This window comes from Felis catus, chromosome F2 (assembly GCF_018350175.1).
Source record: "Felis catus isolate Fca126 chromosome F2, F.catus_Fca126_mat1.0, whole genome shotgun sequence".
Taxonomy (NCBI): Eukaryota; Metazoa; Chordata; class Mammalia; order Carnivora; family Felidae; genus Felis; species Felis catus.
The window spans coordinates 23,993,081-24,010,528 of NC_058385.1; positions in this window are offsets into that span (position 1 = coordinate 23,993,081).

Genomic DNA, 17,448 nt, shown 5'->3' on the forward strand with positions numbered 1-17,448 from the left:
AGGAATAGCTAAAAAGAGTGCCAGAAATGGCAAACAAATGGGTGGTATACAAGATTATTTTTGTTACTTCATAATTTCCTTAAAAGGCACCCAATTTTTTATAACAAAACTAATAGCAGTGTAAGGTGGACTTTATAATATACATGGAAGTAAATATATCACCACAAGAAACACAAAAGTTGGGAGTGATGGATAAATGGAATATTATTGTAAGGCTAGTTAGATTTGTGGAGTATGAAGTGTGAAGAGGGGTGAGTCAAGGGTAAAGTAACAAGTGTCTACTGTGAAGTAGTACAATTTTGACTCCAAATAGACTCTGATAAGAATGCATTGTTGTCACTGGAAGAATACTAAAAATTAATTTTATAAAAAGCTGAGAAATAGAAGGAATAGAATAAAAATACCAATAAAAAGAGCCTACAGAATGAAAAAACCGAAGAGACAAGTGAAAAACAAACACACCATTGCAATAATTACATTAAATGTAAAATGTTCCAAATGAAGGTCGGATTGCTAGATTAGATAAGAACGCAAGACAGAAGTATATGCACCTATTAGAGATGCATTTTAAATTTAAAGTTACATGTAAACTAAACGTGAAAGGATGGAAACTACACAGCAAAGGAAGCCATCAACAAAATGAAAAGTTAACCTACTGACTGGGAGAAGATATTTGCAAATAATGTATCCAAAAAAGGGTTAATATCTAAAAAATATAAAGAACTTATATAATTCAAAACTGAAAAACCAATCTGATTACAAAATGGGCAGAGGAATTGAATGACTTTTTTTTTTTTCCAAAAAAGACATACAGTTGGCTGACACTTGAAATTCAAATCAAAACTGCTATGAGGTAGTACTTCACACAAGTAGAATGGCTAAAATAAAAAAGACAAGAAATAACAAGTATTGGTAAAGATGCCGAGAAAAGGGAACACTTGTGCACAGTTGGTGGAAATGTAAATTGGTGCAGCCACTGCGAAAAAATGTATGGAGGTTTCCCCAAAAATTTAAAAGGAGAAATACCATATGATCTAATAATTTTATTACTGAGTAGTTACTTAAAATGAAAACACTAATTTGAAAAGATATACGCACCCCTATGTTTACTTCAGCATTATTTACAATAGTCAAGATATAGAAGCAACCCAAGTATCCACTGATAGATGAATGGATAAAGAAGATATAGTATATATTCAGAATGGAGTATTACTCAGTTATAAAAAGAGGATAATCTTCCATCTAAGACAATATGGTTGGATCTAGGGAGTATTATGCTAAGTGAAATAAGTCAGAGAAAGTCAAATACCATGTAATTTCACTCCAATGTAGAATTTAAGAAAACAAACACACAAAAAATAAGTAGACACATAAATACAGAGAGCAAATGGTGGTTGCTAGAGGGCAGGAGGTTTGAGAGATGGGCAAAATAGGTGAAGGTGATTAAAAGGTACAAACCTCCAGTTATAAAATTAGTAAGTCACAGAGATGAAAAGTACAGCATAGGAAATATAGTCAATAATATTGTAGGGGCGCCTGGGTGGCTCAATCGGTTAACCGTCTGACTTCTGCTCAGGTCATGATCTCACGGTTCGTGGGTTTGAGCCCCGTGTGGGGCTCTGTGCTGACAGCTCAGAGCCCGGAGCCTGTTTCAGATTCTGTGTCTCCCTCTCTCTATGCCCCTCCCCCACTTGCGCTCTGTCTCTGTCTCAAAAATAAACATTAAAAAAATTAAAAAATAATAATATTGTAATAACGTGGTGACAGATGGTGACTACACTTATTGTGCTAAGCATTCAGTAACGAAAAAGGTTGTCAAACCACTATGTTGTACACCTCAAACTAATATGATACTGTATGCCAACTTCAGTAATAAATATACATTTAAAAAGGACTGAAAGTGATATACCAAGCAAATGGCATCAGATAGATGTGTTTATATAAATTTCAGAAAAAGTAGACTTTAAGACAAAGCATTTTTCAAGAGATAAAGAAGTACATTTACAAATCACAAAAGGACCAATTCATTAGGAAGACATAATCATAAATATGTATGCATCTAATAACAAAGCTTCAAAGTTAATGAAGCGAAAACTGACAGAACAAATGGAAAAAATAGTTGGAGAGTTTAATACCACTTTCTGAGTATTCATGGAGGTAGACCAAAATTAGTTTGAGGATAGATCTGAGCAGACCATCAACCAATTTGAGCCAATTGACATTTATAACACATTCTACCCAATAACTCTGGAAGGAACATTGTGTTCAAATGCATATGGAATGTTCATCAAAGTAGACATAGACTAGGTCATAAAAGAAATCTCAATAAATTTTCAAAGATTAGTATATCATAGAATATATTCTATGTATATTATATTTTATAACAGAGCCAAATCAGAAATCAATAACTAAAATATTTAGAAATTGTCCAAACATTTGGAAATTAAATAACACATGTCTAAGTATCCCATGGCTCAAAGACAAAATTATAAGCAAATAAGAAAATATTTTGACTTGAATAACAAAAGTACAACATATAGAAATTTATGGGATATGGCAAAGGCATTAGAGGGAAATTTATAGCTTTATTTTATTTTTTATTATTTTTATTTTATTTTTTTATTTTTAGAGAGTGGGAGAGAGCAAGCATGCCCAGGGGAGATGGGTGGAGGGAGAGAGAAAGAATCTTAAGCAAACTCCATGTTCAGTGTGGAGTCTGGTACAGGGTTCAATCCCCTGACTCTGGGATCATGATCTGAGCTGCAGTCAAGAGTTGGATGCTCAACTGACTGAGCCACCGAGGCACCCCAGAAATGTATAGCTTTAAATGATTGTAATAAGAGAAGGAAGGTTTAAAAATCTTAATGTACAAAGAGTAAATTAAACTCGAAATAAGCAGAAGGAAAAAATAATGGAGTCAATACATAAGTCCATGATTTAAACACAAAAAATTAACAAAGCTCAAAATTCATTCTTCAAAAGATTAATAAAACTGATAGCCCCCAACAGGATGAAACAAGAATTAGAGAGCTAAATATAAATTACCAGTACTCCCAATAGTTTATTTTTGCTTTTGTTTCCCTTGCCTCAGGAGACCTATCTAGAAAGAAGTTGCCACAGCTGATTTCAAAGAAGTTCCTGCCTGCGTTCTCTTCTATGATTTTTATGGTTTCAGGTCTCATATGTAGGTCTTTCGCCATTTTCAATTTATTTTTGTTTATGGTGTAAGAAAGTGGTCTAGTTTCATTCTTCTGATGTTTCTGTCCAGTGAAACCAACACCATTTGTTGAAGAGACTTTTTTTCTTATCTTTTATCTTATCTTTTCTTATCTTTATCTTATGGGATATTCTTTCCTGCTTTGTTGAAGATTAATTGACCATGTAGCTGTGGGTTCATTTTTTATTCTTTTCTGTTCTAATGATCTATGTGTCTATTTTTGTGCCAGTACCATACTGCCTTGATCACTACCGCTTTGTAATATAACTTGAAGCCTGGAATTATGATGCCTCCAGCTTTGATTTTCTTTTTTCAAGGTTGCTTTGGCTACTCAGGGTCTTTTGTGGTTCCATACAAATTTTAGGACTGTTCTAGCTGTGTGAAAAATGCTGTTGGTATTTTGATAGGGATTGCATTAAATGTATAGATTGCTCTGGGTAGTATGGACATTTTAACAATATTTGTTTTTCTAACCAATGAGCATGGACTATCTTTCCATTTCTTTGTGTCATCTTCAACATTCTTCATCAGTGTTTTATAGTTTTCAGAGTACAGATCTTTCACCTCTTTGGTTAGGTGTATTTATAGGTATCTTACAGTTTTTGGTTCAATTGTAAATGAGATTGTTTTCTTAATTTCTCTTTCTGCTGCTTCATTATTCGTGTATAGAAATGTAAACAGCTTCTGCACAGGAAAGGGAACAATCAACAAAACTAAAGGCAACCTACAGAATGGGAGAAGATATTTGCAAATGACATATTTGATAAAGGGTTATTATCTAAAATATATAAAGAACTTATAAAACTCAACACCCAAACAACAAATAATCCAATTAAAAAATGGGCAGAAGACATGAATACACTTTTCTCCAAAGACAACCTGCAGATGGTCAACAGACACATGAAAAGATGCTCAACATCACACATCATTAGGGAAATGCAAATCGAAACTACAATGAGATATCTCTTTACACCTGTCAAATGGCTAAAAAAAAAAAAAATCAAGAATACAAGAAACAACAGGTGTTTGGTGAGGATGTAGAGAAAGGGGAACTGTCTTGCAGTGTTGGTGGGCATGCAGACTGGTGTAGCCACTCTGGGAAATAGTATGGAGGTTCTTCAAAAAGTTAAAGATAGAACTACTCTATGAACCAGCAATTACACTACTAGGTATTTACTCAAAGAACACAAAATTACTAATTCAAAGGGATGCATGCACCCTGCTATTGATAGTTACATTATCTACAATAGCTAAAATATGGAAACAGCCAAAGTGTCCATCGACTGACGAATGGATAAAGAGGTGATAAATAGATATAGATAGATAGATAGATAATGGACGATTACTCAGCCGTAAAAAAGAATGAAATCTTGATATTTGTAATGGCATGGATGGAGTTAGAGAGTATTATGCTAAGCAAAGTAAGTCGGAGAAAGAAAAATGACATATATGATTTCACTCATATGTGGAATTAAAAAAAATTTTTAAAAATATTTATTCATCTTTGAAAGAGAGAGAGAGAGACAGAGTGTGAGTGGGCAAGGGGCAGAGAGAGAGAGGGAGACACAGAATCTGAATCAGGCTCCAGGCTCTGAGCTGTCAGCACAGAATCTGATGCGGGGCTCGAACCCACAAACTGGGAGATCATGACCTGAGCCAAAGTTGGATGCTTAACCAAATGAGTCACCCAGGTGCCCCTCATATGTGGAATTTAAGAAACAAAACAAATGAGCAAAGCGACAAAAAGGCAGAGACAGACAAACCAAGAAACAGACTTTTACTATAGAGAACAAACTGACGATTACAGGAGGGGAGGTGGACTGGGGGATGGGTTAAACAGGCGATGGGGATTATGGTGTACATTTTGGATGAGCACCGGGTGTTGTATGGAAGTGTTGGATCACTCTATTGTACACCTGAAACTAATATTATACAGTATGTTAACTGGAATTTAAATAAAACCTTTAAAAAATTACTAGTATTGCAAATAAAAGAAGGAATACCATTACATTTTTGTCAATTTTAATAGGAAATAACAGAATATTAGAAAAATTGTGCTAATAATTTGATAACAAGATGAAATAGATAAATTTCTTGAAACATAACTTATCAAAAGTCAGGAAAAAAGAGAAAATTGGAATATAAGTATTAAAAAAACTTGAATTTGTAATAATGTTAAGAAAATGTTTGCACAAAGAAAACTCAAGACCAAGATGGTTTTATTGGTAAATTGTATCATACACAAAGTAAGAAATAATACCAATCATACATAAACTCTCTTTTCTTTTTTTTTTTGTAAATTTTTTAACGTTTATTTATTTTTGAGAGAGAGAGAGAGAGTGCAAGCAGGGAAGAGGCAGAGAGAGAGAGAGAGAGGGAGACACAGAATCCGAAGCAGGCTCCACGCTCCGAGCTGTCAGCACAGAGCCTGACACGGGGCTCAAACTCAAGAATTGTGAGATCATGACCTGAGCCGAAGTCGGACACTCAGCCAACTGAGCCACCCAATTTTCCCAACTCTCTTTTCAAAAAATAGAGAATAGACTGTTCCCCAAGTTATTTTATGTGATCAATGTAACAGTGATATCAAAATACCAAATTTATTAGGTAAGAGTTTCAAGATGGTTATAGACTGAATGCTTGTGTCCCTCCAAAATTCATATGACACCTTGATCTTGGACCTCCAGCTTCCTGAACTGTGGGAAATAAATTTCTGCTGTTTACAAGCCACTTATTCTATGGTATTCTGTTACAGCAGCCTGAATTGACTAAGAGAGTAACAGAGAGACCAGTATCCCTCATGAACATAGATTAAAAAATCCTCAACAAAGTGTTGGAAAATTAAATCCATTAATGTTTACAAAAGGATACATCTTACAAGTACAATTTAAGAAATTCAAGCTTGTTTTAATGTTTGAAAAATCACACAATATAATTAGCCACATTAACTGAACAAAGATGAAACATGGTCATCTCAGCAAATGCAGAAAAATATTTTGGTAAAATTTAGCACACGTTCAAGATAAAAAAAAAACACTAAGTAGAATAGAAGTAGGAAATTTCCTCAGTCTGATAAAGGCATCTATGAAAAATCTAAAGCTCATATCATTTAATGGTAAAAGGCTGATCAGCAATCTCTCTCATAGGTCAGGGATAAGGCAACAATGTCCAATGCCATCGCTTCTATTATCCTACTGGAATAATAGTACAATAAAGCAACTAAAAGAAATAAAAGGCATAAAATTGGAAAGGAAGAAGAAAAACTGTTTTTGTTTGCAATTCATATGATTCTATATGGAAATTCTAGGGCATTTTCTAAAAAAAACTACTTAGAAATATTAAGTGAAGTTATTGAGATCATAGACTACAGGATCAATATGTAAAACTAATTGTTTTTATATGTACTCACAATTTATATGTGAAAAATGAAAAATACTTAGGTTTAATAAGTGTGCAAGACACTGAAAACTTCAAATAGTCGATAAGAGAACTTTAAAAAGACCTAAGTAGATATAACATGTTCATGTATTGGAAAACTCAATACTGTTAAGTCCATTCTCCTCAGATTTATCTGTAGATTCAATGACATGCCAATCAACTCTCAGCAGCACCCCTATCCTTTTAAAAAGAAGGTTAAAAATTTATTCCAAATCTAAAATGTAAAGGACCTAGAATAGCCAAAACAATTTTGAGGCAGAACAAGATTGGAGGACTTGGCATTATCTTAGTTCAGGATTTACAAGCAAGCCATGGTATTCAACTTAGAATGGTCTTGTCATAAAGGTAAACATAGGGCAGTGGAACAGTATAGAGAATCTTGAATAGGCTTTCCATCTAAGGTCAACTTTTTTCTTTTTAGCATAGGAGCCAATTCGTTTTCAATGGCTGGGACAGTTAAATATTCTTATAAAAATATATATATACCTCTGACAGTCATCTCCGACAGTACACACAAATGACTTTGAAATCGATCATAGTCTTAAATATACAAGCTAACATCATGAAATTTGTATGAGAAAATATAAGATCAGAGGTTTGCTACTTTGTGATAGGCATAGATTTATTAGAGAGGTCACCAAAGAGTACTCACTATAAAAAATGATAAGTTAGACTTCATCAAAGTTATAACTGCCTACTTTCCAAAAGACACCATTAAGGAAATGAGAAAACAAACCACAGAATGGGAGAAAATATTCACAATGTATGTATCTAACAAAAGGCTTATAGCCAGAATATATATTCTTACTATGCAGTAATAACAAAAAGTTGAATAAAAAAATGAACAAAAAGACATGACTAGATACTTCACAAGAGAAGATATATGAATGGTCAGTTCACATATGAAAAGGTGCTCGATCGACATCTTTATCCATCAAATCCAATCAGGCAACTGGATTCAATTGGAAATCAAATGTACCAATTATTATACCAATATACAAGCTATTATATAACATTAATCCACTGTGTATCATATGCCCTAAGTGCTAAAATTAAAAAGAATGATGATAGTAATTCTTGGCTAGAATATGGAACAACTGAAACTCTTAGAAATTGGTAGGGATGTAAGATTTATATCTACTTTGGAAAACAGTTTTGCAGTTTCATATAAATTAAACATGCACTTAACCTATGGTCTAACAATTCCACTCCTAGGGATTTATCCCAATGAAATGACAACCAATATCTACATTTATGTGCAAGGCCTGTACATGCTTACAGCCACTCTGGTAATAATAGTCAATAATTAGAAATCATTGAAATGCACGTCACAGGTAAATGAACAAGCTGTACTGTATTCACACAGTGGAATACTACACATCTATAAAAAGAATAAACTATTGATTCATACAGAAATATAGCTTAATCTCAAACACAAGTTATGTGAAAGAAGCAATGAGCCCACACTTTGACTCAAACTGAAGGGTGACCATCACTGAACCAGAACCCTGAGCTTTTCCTATGTCTGAGTAAGAGTCACTCCAAATCAGTGTATCAACACTATTCTGGTGAACCAACTTTGTGTGATCCCATGAAAGAAAAACTACTGGTCAGCAGAGTGATTTGCCTGTTAGGTCACCCTTCTGGTACTGGGACCTGACTATGGTATGCCAGGAAAGTCTCATGGGTGTGTGTTGTAGAGTTCCCCAGGGCATCTGGTAACCCTACATGTAGACTAGATGGGTGGAGAATATCCAAAATCAAAGAAGCAGAGATGAGGCCCCTGTAGGTTTTGGTCTGTGCTCAAGGTGCTCCACCTGGATGGAATTGGTGGCCATGGCCAGTTCTAGGCATCTGAGGTGGACTTAGAAAATTTTGAAGAAAGCTCTCTGAAGTGCAGGGACCCTTAAGTTGTACCAAGGGGGGTACCTAGACTGCTTGAGTTTAAGGGCAATACTGATGAGGGGAATGTGTGAGAAGTTCAATGGCGGCTATCCTTAACTGACCAGGGTTGACAGAATATAGTACCATCAAATAAGCACCATCATTATCAAATTAGTACCAATTCCAAAGGATTGTGAGCAGAGGCTAGTTAGATGCACTTAAAGGAGGAATGGTGTAATTACCAAAATGAGGAGAACAGCTGGAGTCATAGTCCTTGACCCACAGAGATCTGTTGTGATAGCTAACAGACCACGTGTTTTCAGAGGCGTAATATATGGGCAACCCACTAGGATGTTAACTTGACTTGTAGAACCAGAAAAATTGAGCTGGTGAGAAGTTGATAACAGCTGTTGTAATGGGAAATCATGATCCTTCACTCAGTTTCCAGATCTAAACAAATTCTCAGACCAGAATCTGTTGTCTAAAACGAAGACTATGTCCCTTTGAGAAAGAAACTTGCAGGTTTACCACAAAAGTATGTGACAAATATTTTTTCAATGTTTTACCAAAGGACCAGCGGTCAGGAGCACATCTTTCAGTATAAGCTGAGGGCAAGTGTATAAATGGAAGCTATTGACCCAGAGCCTATCCCTCTTAAGATAGTGTGGAAGTACTAAGATTTGCTTCCTGTTTTTAATAGTCCAAGCATATAAATCTAAAGTCATTGGAAATTATTCAGAAGATAAAGAATTTTTCTTCGAGCATCAAGTTGAATTCTGTGAGATTGAAAATATTGTTTATAAGCCACCCAGCCCATGGTATTTTGTTATAGGAGCCTGAACAGACTAAGAAGTTGGCACTGAGAAGTGGGGATGCTGCTGTAACAAATCCTTCAAAATGTGTAAGTGGCTTTGGAACAGGATAAAGGATAGAGGCGAGAAGAGTTTCAGGGTACATGCTAGAAAAAGCCTATACTGCTCTGAACAAACTTTTAAGGGCAATTCTGCTAAGGGTCCAGAAAGAAAAGAGGAGAGCTGTATTAGATAAAGCCACAATCTTCTTAGGGAATACCCAAATAATCCTAAACAGAATTTTGGTAGAAATATGTAAGGCAAAGCCTATTCTGATAAGGTCTCAGATGCAAATGAGGAACATGTTATTGGAAACTGGAGGAAAGGCCATCCTTGTTATAAAGTGGTGAAAAGCTTGGCTGAATTGTTTTCATCTTCCAGTGTTTTGTGGAAGGTAGAACTTCTGATCAATGAAATTGGATATTTGGCTGAGGAAGTTCCTAAGCAAAGTGTTGAAGGTGTGGTTTGGCTTCTCTCAAAGTCTTATAGTAAAATGTGGGAAGAGAAAAATAACTTAAAGATGGAATTATTAGAAAGAAAGTAGAGCTTAAAGATTTGGAAAATTTCAGGCTAGCTATATTGAAAGAAATGAGAAAGCCTATTCAGGAGATATTCCAAAGGGTATGGCTAAATGACCATTTGACTAAGCCGATGGGTTTGTATCAATTACATTTGATGTAACTATTTTAAATTATTGCTAATTAGCAACCCCTTGTTTTCCATTGCTTTCCTCAGCAAATCATAGAATGCAACACTACGTTTCCTCATACTGACATATGTGGTCAATTGACTTTTGACAAAGATGCAAAAATCATTCAGTGACAAAATATAGTCTGGCAAGAAATGATGCTGGAATAATTGGATATCTGTGTGCAAAAAATAAACTTTGATCCAAACCTTGCATATATACAAAGCCAACTCAAAATATATCATACATGTAAATGTAAAACTTAAAACTGTAACACTTCCAGAAGAGAACATAGAAGAAAATCTTTGTGACATTGTATTTGGCCAAGATTTCTTTTTCATTAAAATTTTTTAAATATTTGAGAGAGAGAGAGAGAGTGCACGCAGGGGAAGGGCAGAAAGAAAGGGAGACACAGAATCTGAAGCAGGCTTCAGGCTCTGAGCTGTCAGCACAGAGCCTGATGTGGGGCTCAAACTCACAAACCCCATGATCATGATCTGAACTAAGTCAGATGCTTAACTGACTGAGCTACCCAGGCTCCCCTGGCTAAGATTTCTTAGCAACACCACCAAAACCACAATCCATAAAAGAAGAAAAATTGAAAAATTGGACTTCATGCAAATAAAAACTTCCACTTTTCAATTTTTATTAAAAAATTTTAATGTTTATTTTTGAGAGAGAGAGAGAGAGAGAGAGAGAGAGAGAGAGACAGAGTGAGAGTGGGAGAGGGGCAGGGAGAGGGGGAGACACAGCATCTGAAATGGGCTCCAGGCTCTGAGCTGTCAGCACAAAGCCCGACGTGGGGCTCAAACTCATGAGCCATGAGATCATGACCTGATCCAAAGTCGGCCGCTTAATGGACTGAGCCACCCAGGTGCCCCTAAAACTTCCACTTGTTAAAAGATACCATTATCAGAATGAACAGACAAGTCACAAATTGGAAAAAGTATTTGAAATTCTCATATCTACTAAGGATTTCTATGCTAAACACCAAAATTTAAATCAGAAAACAAATAAGCCCAACAAAAATATATATAGGTAAAAGATTTGAAATGACAATTTATCAAAGAAGATATATGAATGATAAATAAGCTCATGAAAGGTGTTCATCATTAGTCTGTACAGAAATGTAAATTTAAAACCATAGTGAAATGCTACTTGATACCTATTGGAATATCTAAAATTAAAAGGAATGATCATAAGTGGTAATAAGGATATGAAGTAACTGGAAATCTCTGGTGGGAATGTAGAACAAAAATGGTTTGTCAGTTTCTTAAAACATGGTAAATACATATTAACCATTCAATTCCTAGGTATTTAGCCAGAACAAATGAAAGTATTTTCCATGCAAAGGCTTGAACACAAATGCTCATAGCAGCTTTATTTTTATTTTTTCATATTAGCTTTAGATGTATTTTTTCTTTTGTACGTATTTTTTTCATACCGGCAAACTGGAAGTCACCCAAATGTTCATCAATAGGTAAATGGAGAAACAAATGTGGTGTGTGAACACAATACCAGCCAGCAATAAGAAGGTATGAACAGTTGGACACAGGCAGCAGCATGGATGCACGTAAACATCTTTATGCTGAGTGAAGGAAGCCTGATGGAAACGCTACTGCCTTTGTGATTCCATTTACATGAAGTTCTAGAAAAAGCAAAGTAATCAAGAGTGTGCCTGAGGCTCCTTAGTGTTCCCCTCAACTCTTCTCGACTTTAGATGGGTCTCTTCCTGACATAGCCCCTGCCCTCCTGTTTCCTAGAGCACTGACTCTGGAAAACTTAGAATTGTAAATTTTTTCTCTGCCTCTTTGAGATGTAATTCTCCCCCACTCAGCCTATTAAAATAGTCTTTACTTCTATTGTAACAGTCTTTTAAAAAATTAATTTATGTATTTAAATTCAAGTTAGTTGACATACAATGTTGTATTGGTTTCAGGAGTAGAACCCAGTGATTCATCACTTACATACAACACCCAGTGCTCATCCCAACAAGTGCCCTCCTTAATGCCCATCACCCATTTAGCCCATCCCCCTCCTCCCCTCCAGCAACCCTCAGTCAGTTTGTTCTCTGTATTTAAAGGTCTCTTATAGTTTGCTTCCCTGTTTTTATCTATTGTAATATTCTTGAATAAAGTCTTTCTAGTTTGTACATCTCATACATACATACATAGTACACAATACATTATGGCTATTAAAAGAACAAGTGGAAATATCAAGAGCAAACTGACAATCAGTATGTGTGTGTGTGTGTGTGTGTGTGTGTGTGTGTGTATAAAATGTGATTCCATATATGTGAAGAAATATGTAAGCACACAAAACAATTAACACTAAAACTCTTAATTGTGGTGGACTCTGGAGAGGTAATTTTGTAGCAGGATTCTCACATAGAGGGATGGGACACTGAAGCCTTTCTATCCAGGAAGCAGCTTTATTTGTGCCGGCACAGGCTCAGTGGGTTTGTATTCGAAAAACTGAGTCCCCAATGCAGTGAGGTGTAGCCTTTTATAAACTTTTTACTTCTTTGTTTCCCATACATGGTAACATACAGACATATGGTCTGATTGGGTGGTCTCATGTTACAGGGTCATGAGGGATGTCACGTATATGCACATAGCCAGGTTGCCTTCCCTTATCTTGAGGTTTTTTTTTTTTTCTTCTTCACCACATTCCTTAGGGAGGAGACTCTACCACAGTTGGAATTGTGAAGGATATGTGAGGGAGAAGAGTTGAACTTTTTACTGTATCTTCCATATTTCATATCAATAGCTTGCTGGTCTTTGAGAGCTTGATTGACCCTCTGCTTTCTTCTTCATGTCCTCTAATATTGGCTACTATGCTGGGATGTACATTAAAGGACTAAAATGTTGGTCTTTTTTTTATTATTATTTTCCAGTTCTTTTTAAATTTTTTTTTCAACGTTTATTTATTTTTGGGACGGAGAGAGACAGAGCATGAACGGGGGAGGGGCAGAGAGAGAGGGAGACACAGAATCGGAAACAGGCTCCAGGCTCTGAGCTATCATCAGCCCAGAGCCCGACGCGGGGCTCGAACTCCCGGACCGCGAGATCGTGACCTGGCTGAAGTCGGACGCTTAACCGACTGCGCCACTCAGGCGCCCCTCCAGTTCTTAAAATAGTGATTGGTTTCCTAGAGTCCTCCAAAGATGACCAATGAGGGTTTTGTTGGTGATGGGGTAATATAAACTTGATGCGGTTTTGGAGTGGTGGTGGGGGGGGGCGGGGGTCTGGAACCCACAGCCAAGAAATTCTTGAGACATCTTTGGTGCAAAAAGGTAGTTTTATTAAAGCACAGGGACAAGACCTGTGGCAGAAAGAGCTGCACTGGGATTGTGAGGAGTGACTGATTATATGCTATGGAGTTGGGGTGGGCAGGTAAGGAAAAAGAAAGGTTTCCAAAAGGACTTCCACATGTTAAAGAGGACTCATAAGATACTGGATACCTAGCTTATTGTCGAGCTAAGGTTTTTTTTTTTTTTCCCCTCTAGCAAAGCATTACCTTTAAGACAGCAGAGAGTTCCTGGGGAAACGTTATCTTCTGCCTGCCTCAAGTATTTGCCAATGGGCTGCAGGTTATAAAGAAATTTAATTTTATCTACATTTTCTTCTTGCCTTTGTTCCTCATATCACTAAGGAGGGGAGGGTGCTGTTAGGGCTCCAGGGAGTTGAGTCCATAGGTTTCTGGAGATTGTTTTTTTCTTGTAAATCATTAAAACAGTTGCAAACTGATGGAGATTCATGTCCTGCATGATTATGATCTCTATCAATTAACCATTTGTTTTTTCCCTTTCCTTTGTTCTTGGGCATCCAGGGGTACCTGAGGAATATCACACATATTCCACCCAAGGGGGATTGGAGTTTGTGGGGGTGTCAGCTTGCCTTATGCTCCCTCATCAAACTCAGGGACTTAAACTTATTTCATGTGTTTAGTCCATTACCTTTATCATCTTAGTGATACTCAAATTCTCCTCTTTGGTCACTATATGCTTATTCAGCTTCACTCTTGAGTTCTTATGCTTATGATATAATTTGACAGCTTGATTCCTGGTATGATAAAGTACTTCAAATGCAGGTTTTACATTTCCTGCCCCAAATTTGGAATCAGCCATTTTCTCAAGGAGCCTTCTTTCCTGTTAATGGGAAATTGATATGAGAGTTGGTCATTGTTATAGGGTTGATACTTTCTTTCTAGATCTTTTCAGTGGCTAGAACTTGATACGTTCTCAAATTATCTTTAAAAGCATGAAGTTGTAACAAGACCTACTTCCCAGCTCACACACTGTTAGATACCCTTGGGTATTTAAAAAAAGGATAATAGAAAATACTGTCATCGATATTAAGTTCATAGTCTAACTGGAGTTTACTGATTTTGCCTAAGAATAAAAAATACTGAGTAACATGCTTTGAATTACTCTGAGTCTAACATCTTTTTTTTCCATAGGTGAATACTGCTTATGAATTCTTTCATCTAGATGAAATTGTAACAAATGCTCTCTGTTTAGAATTCCTTTTTTTCCCCCTGAGGATATATCTGCTTGGGGTTTGAATTATTTAAGGGGAGCATTTTTGGATTATTAATTCTACCTTTTATTTCAATAATGCTCTATTTGGAATCTCTCTTTTCCAGAATTTTTAAGCTTTTTGCTTCCAGTTTTTGCATTAAAATCTCAGAGTTAATGGAATCTGAATTACATTCAAACTAAAAACACAAAACGAGAAAACAAGAACTTCTTCCTCAATTTGCTTACAAATCAGTCAGCTTGAAAAATGTAAAACTTTCCAATGCTTTTTATAAACCTGGGTTAAGTCTGGGTCTTTCCAGGATTTAGCTTTCCAATTAAGCAAAATTTCATGAAACATGACATTTTGTTTCCCTGGGTATTGCATATAAACATATTTAAACAAATCCAAATCCGGAACAACCATTCAGTACTTTAGTTGGAATCTCTAAAATTGGGTTGAAGGAAATCCTAAAAATCAGTTCAAATTAGTTTGCTTTGTGAAATTTCACCTGTTTGCAGGTTTCTGGTGGCTTTTATCCCAACTCTTAACCCAGTCCAAATTTATTTGAAAACCAGCCTGCATTGGCTATAGAATTGACCTGCGCTTGTCCCAAATTCATCTCACTCAAATTGCAGTCCAGATTACTCCAAAACTCATCTCTAGAATTCTCTCTCTTTTTTTGGGGGGGGGGGGAGAGAAGAAGCTGGCTGTATTTTGGGGAGTAGAACTGATTTCAAAAGTTTTAGATTTAATAATCTGTTTGAATTTTTATAAATATTCTCATCCTTAATTTAAAAATGTGTTTTTCTAGCAAAAGAGAATCCAACACTGTATCTAAGCCACGACAGAAATTTTCTCATTTCCAGATCTCTCCATCTTACCCAGATTTGGGGCTTAATTACCTCTTTACGTCCTCTGACATTCATGGTCCATACCTCTTCTCTAAATTCTTTCCATATAATTCTAAGAGGTTATATTTTCTCTTAATTTACTAGTTTACCACTTATTTAGCTGTACCCCTTGCAGATTCATTTCTTCCACGAAACCTTCCAGCAAAAATTTATGAAACGCCAAAAAGGAAAAGTATAAGCTCACAAATGTAACAGCTTTCTTCTATCTTGTGAATCAACCCAGATCTTGGTTATAGTTGGTGTCTAAGCAATAAGGTTGCAAGTTTCCCATTATCACACAGCACACACAAATTCAACTCTTAACAGCAAGTTACAGACTTCCTGCCTCTGAAATGATGAGAATAGTGATTTCATTTCTTTACCTCCCAGGAACTTAATATTTGGAATGCAATCAGCTGAATTCAGACAATGCACTGATAACTGCTTTTTAAAACATTCCATTACTTTAAAAACAGCTTTGTTTAATTTTGTCCATTAAATAGGACTTACATTAACATTTTCTTGCCCAAGAAGATTGTGTGTGTCAACACCTCTTATAGCTTTTGGGAATTCACCTCAATAGGGAGAATAGCAATAGGCAGTAACATACTGTATTACAATTTCTTTAAATTCCTCTCAGGCAACCTCTTTTCAACCACTATGTTTTGTTCCAGAACCCATGCATGAATAGTTTTTATATTTTTCCAAAGTAAAAGTTGTTTTCTTCAGGTCTTTTCTTTCCACTAGGAAGTCATGTTTTCCCTGTGAATGGAACTTAAACCTCAATTGTTCAATTCTAAATTCAAAACCCACAGAACTTGGTCTACAGAAAGCAAAACACATTTATTCTTTTATTCCTAATTGCTCGAAATTCTATCCAGGTTTTCTAAAAGTTGATTGAGTCTTACCAACATTTTCTATGACCCACACATGGATTTGGAGTTTATAGACAAACCCCAAACCTCTAGAAATAAACCCCGCATCAAGAAAATTTCATTGGGTTTCAGGTTTCACTACAAAAATTCAATATAAATTTATGAAAAAAGCACTAACACAACACAGGCTGGAGATGTTATTTGCCACCAGTGAAATGCTGTGCTTATGTATTATTGCACATCAGTACTAATATATGTCCTTAAATCTTGAGTGAAGTCTATTCCATGTTTTGTAATCAGTACAACTATGTACATTTTCTTTGTAGGTAAATTTACATCTTGAAGTTACACAAAGAGGGTACTAAAGGCCAACACTATATGGGGGTGGATCTACTCTACATCATAGCTCAATGATGTTAAGGCTAGCAAAACAAATGATCTGGATGCTAGTTAAATATTAATTTGTTAACTTCTGAAAGGCTTAAACACAGAAGTAAATGACACTTCAGGGGTTTGTTTGTTTGTTTGACTATGGTACTTCTGCAGTAGGAATTAGATATTACCAAATCCAGGTGACATATGACATAAAGAAACCTGATTCATACATATTTTCCCTGGTCCTTCCCATATATGTTCTTTTCCCATTGGAACACAGATGTCAAGACTCAGATAGTTACAAAGCCAAAGACAGAAGTAGCTATATGGCATGAAGGAAATTTGCTACTGATTAGGAATATCCATATGGAACTTATATTAGTAAGAAAGATCTATGGGATTTAGACATGGACATTTGGGAGTTTGTTATAGATGCTAGTATTATTCTTACAAATACAGACTGTATTCTTACAAATACAATATTTTATGCTCATTTTCTATGTGTGTTATTTATATTAATACCAAAATACTGAGGTATTGAAAGGAACTTCAAATTTGTAAGGAGAAAGTTTAATATATTTAGCAGTGTCTTAGAATTGCATCATAAGAGTGAGTATTCTTAACAAGCATGAGAATTATAGTGCATAAACTGTCTTTAGATTTACTAGTTAAGGCTATATAATTTAAATAATTTAAATAATTTAAGT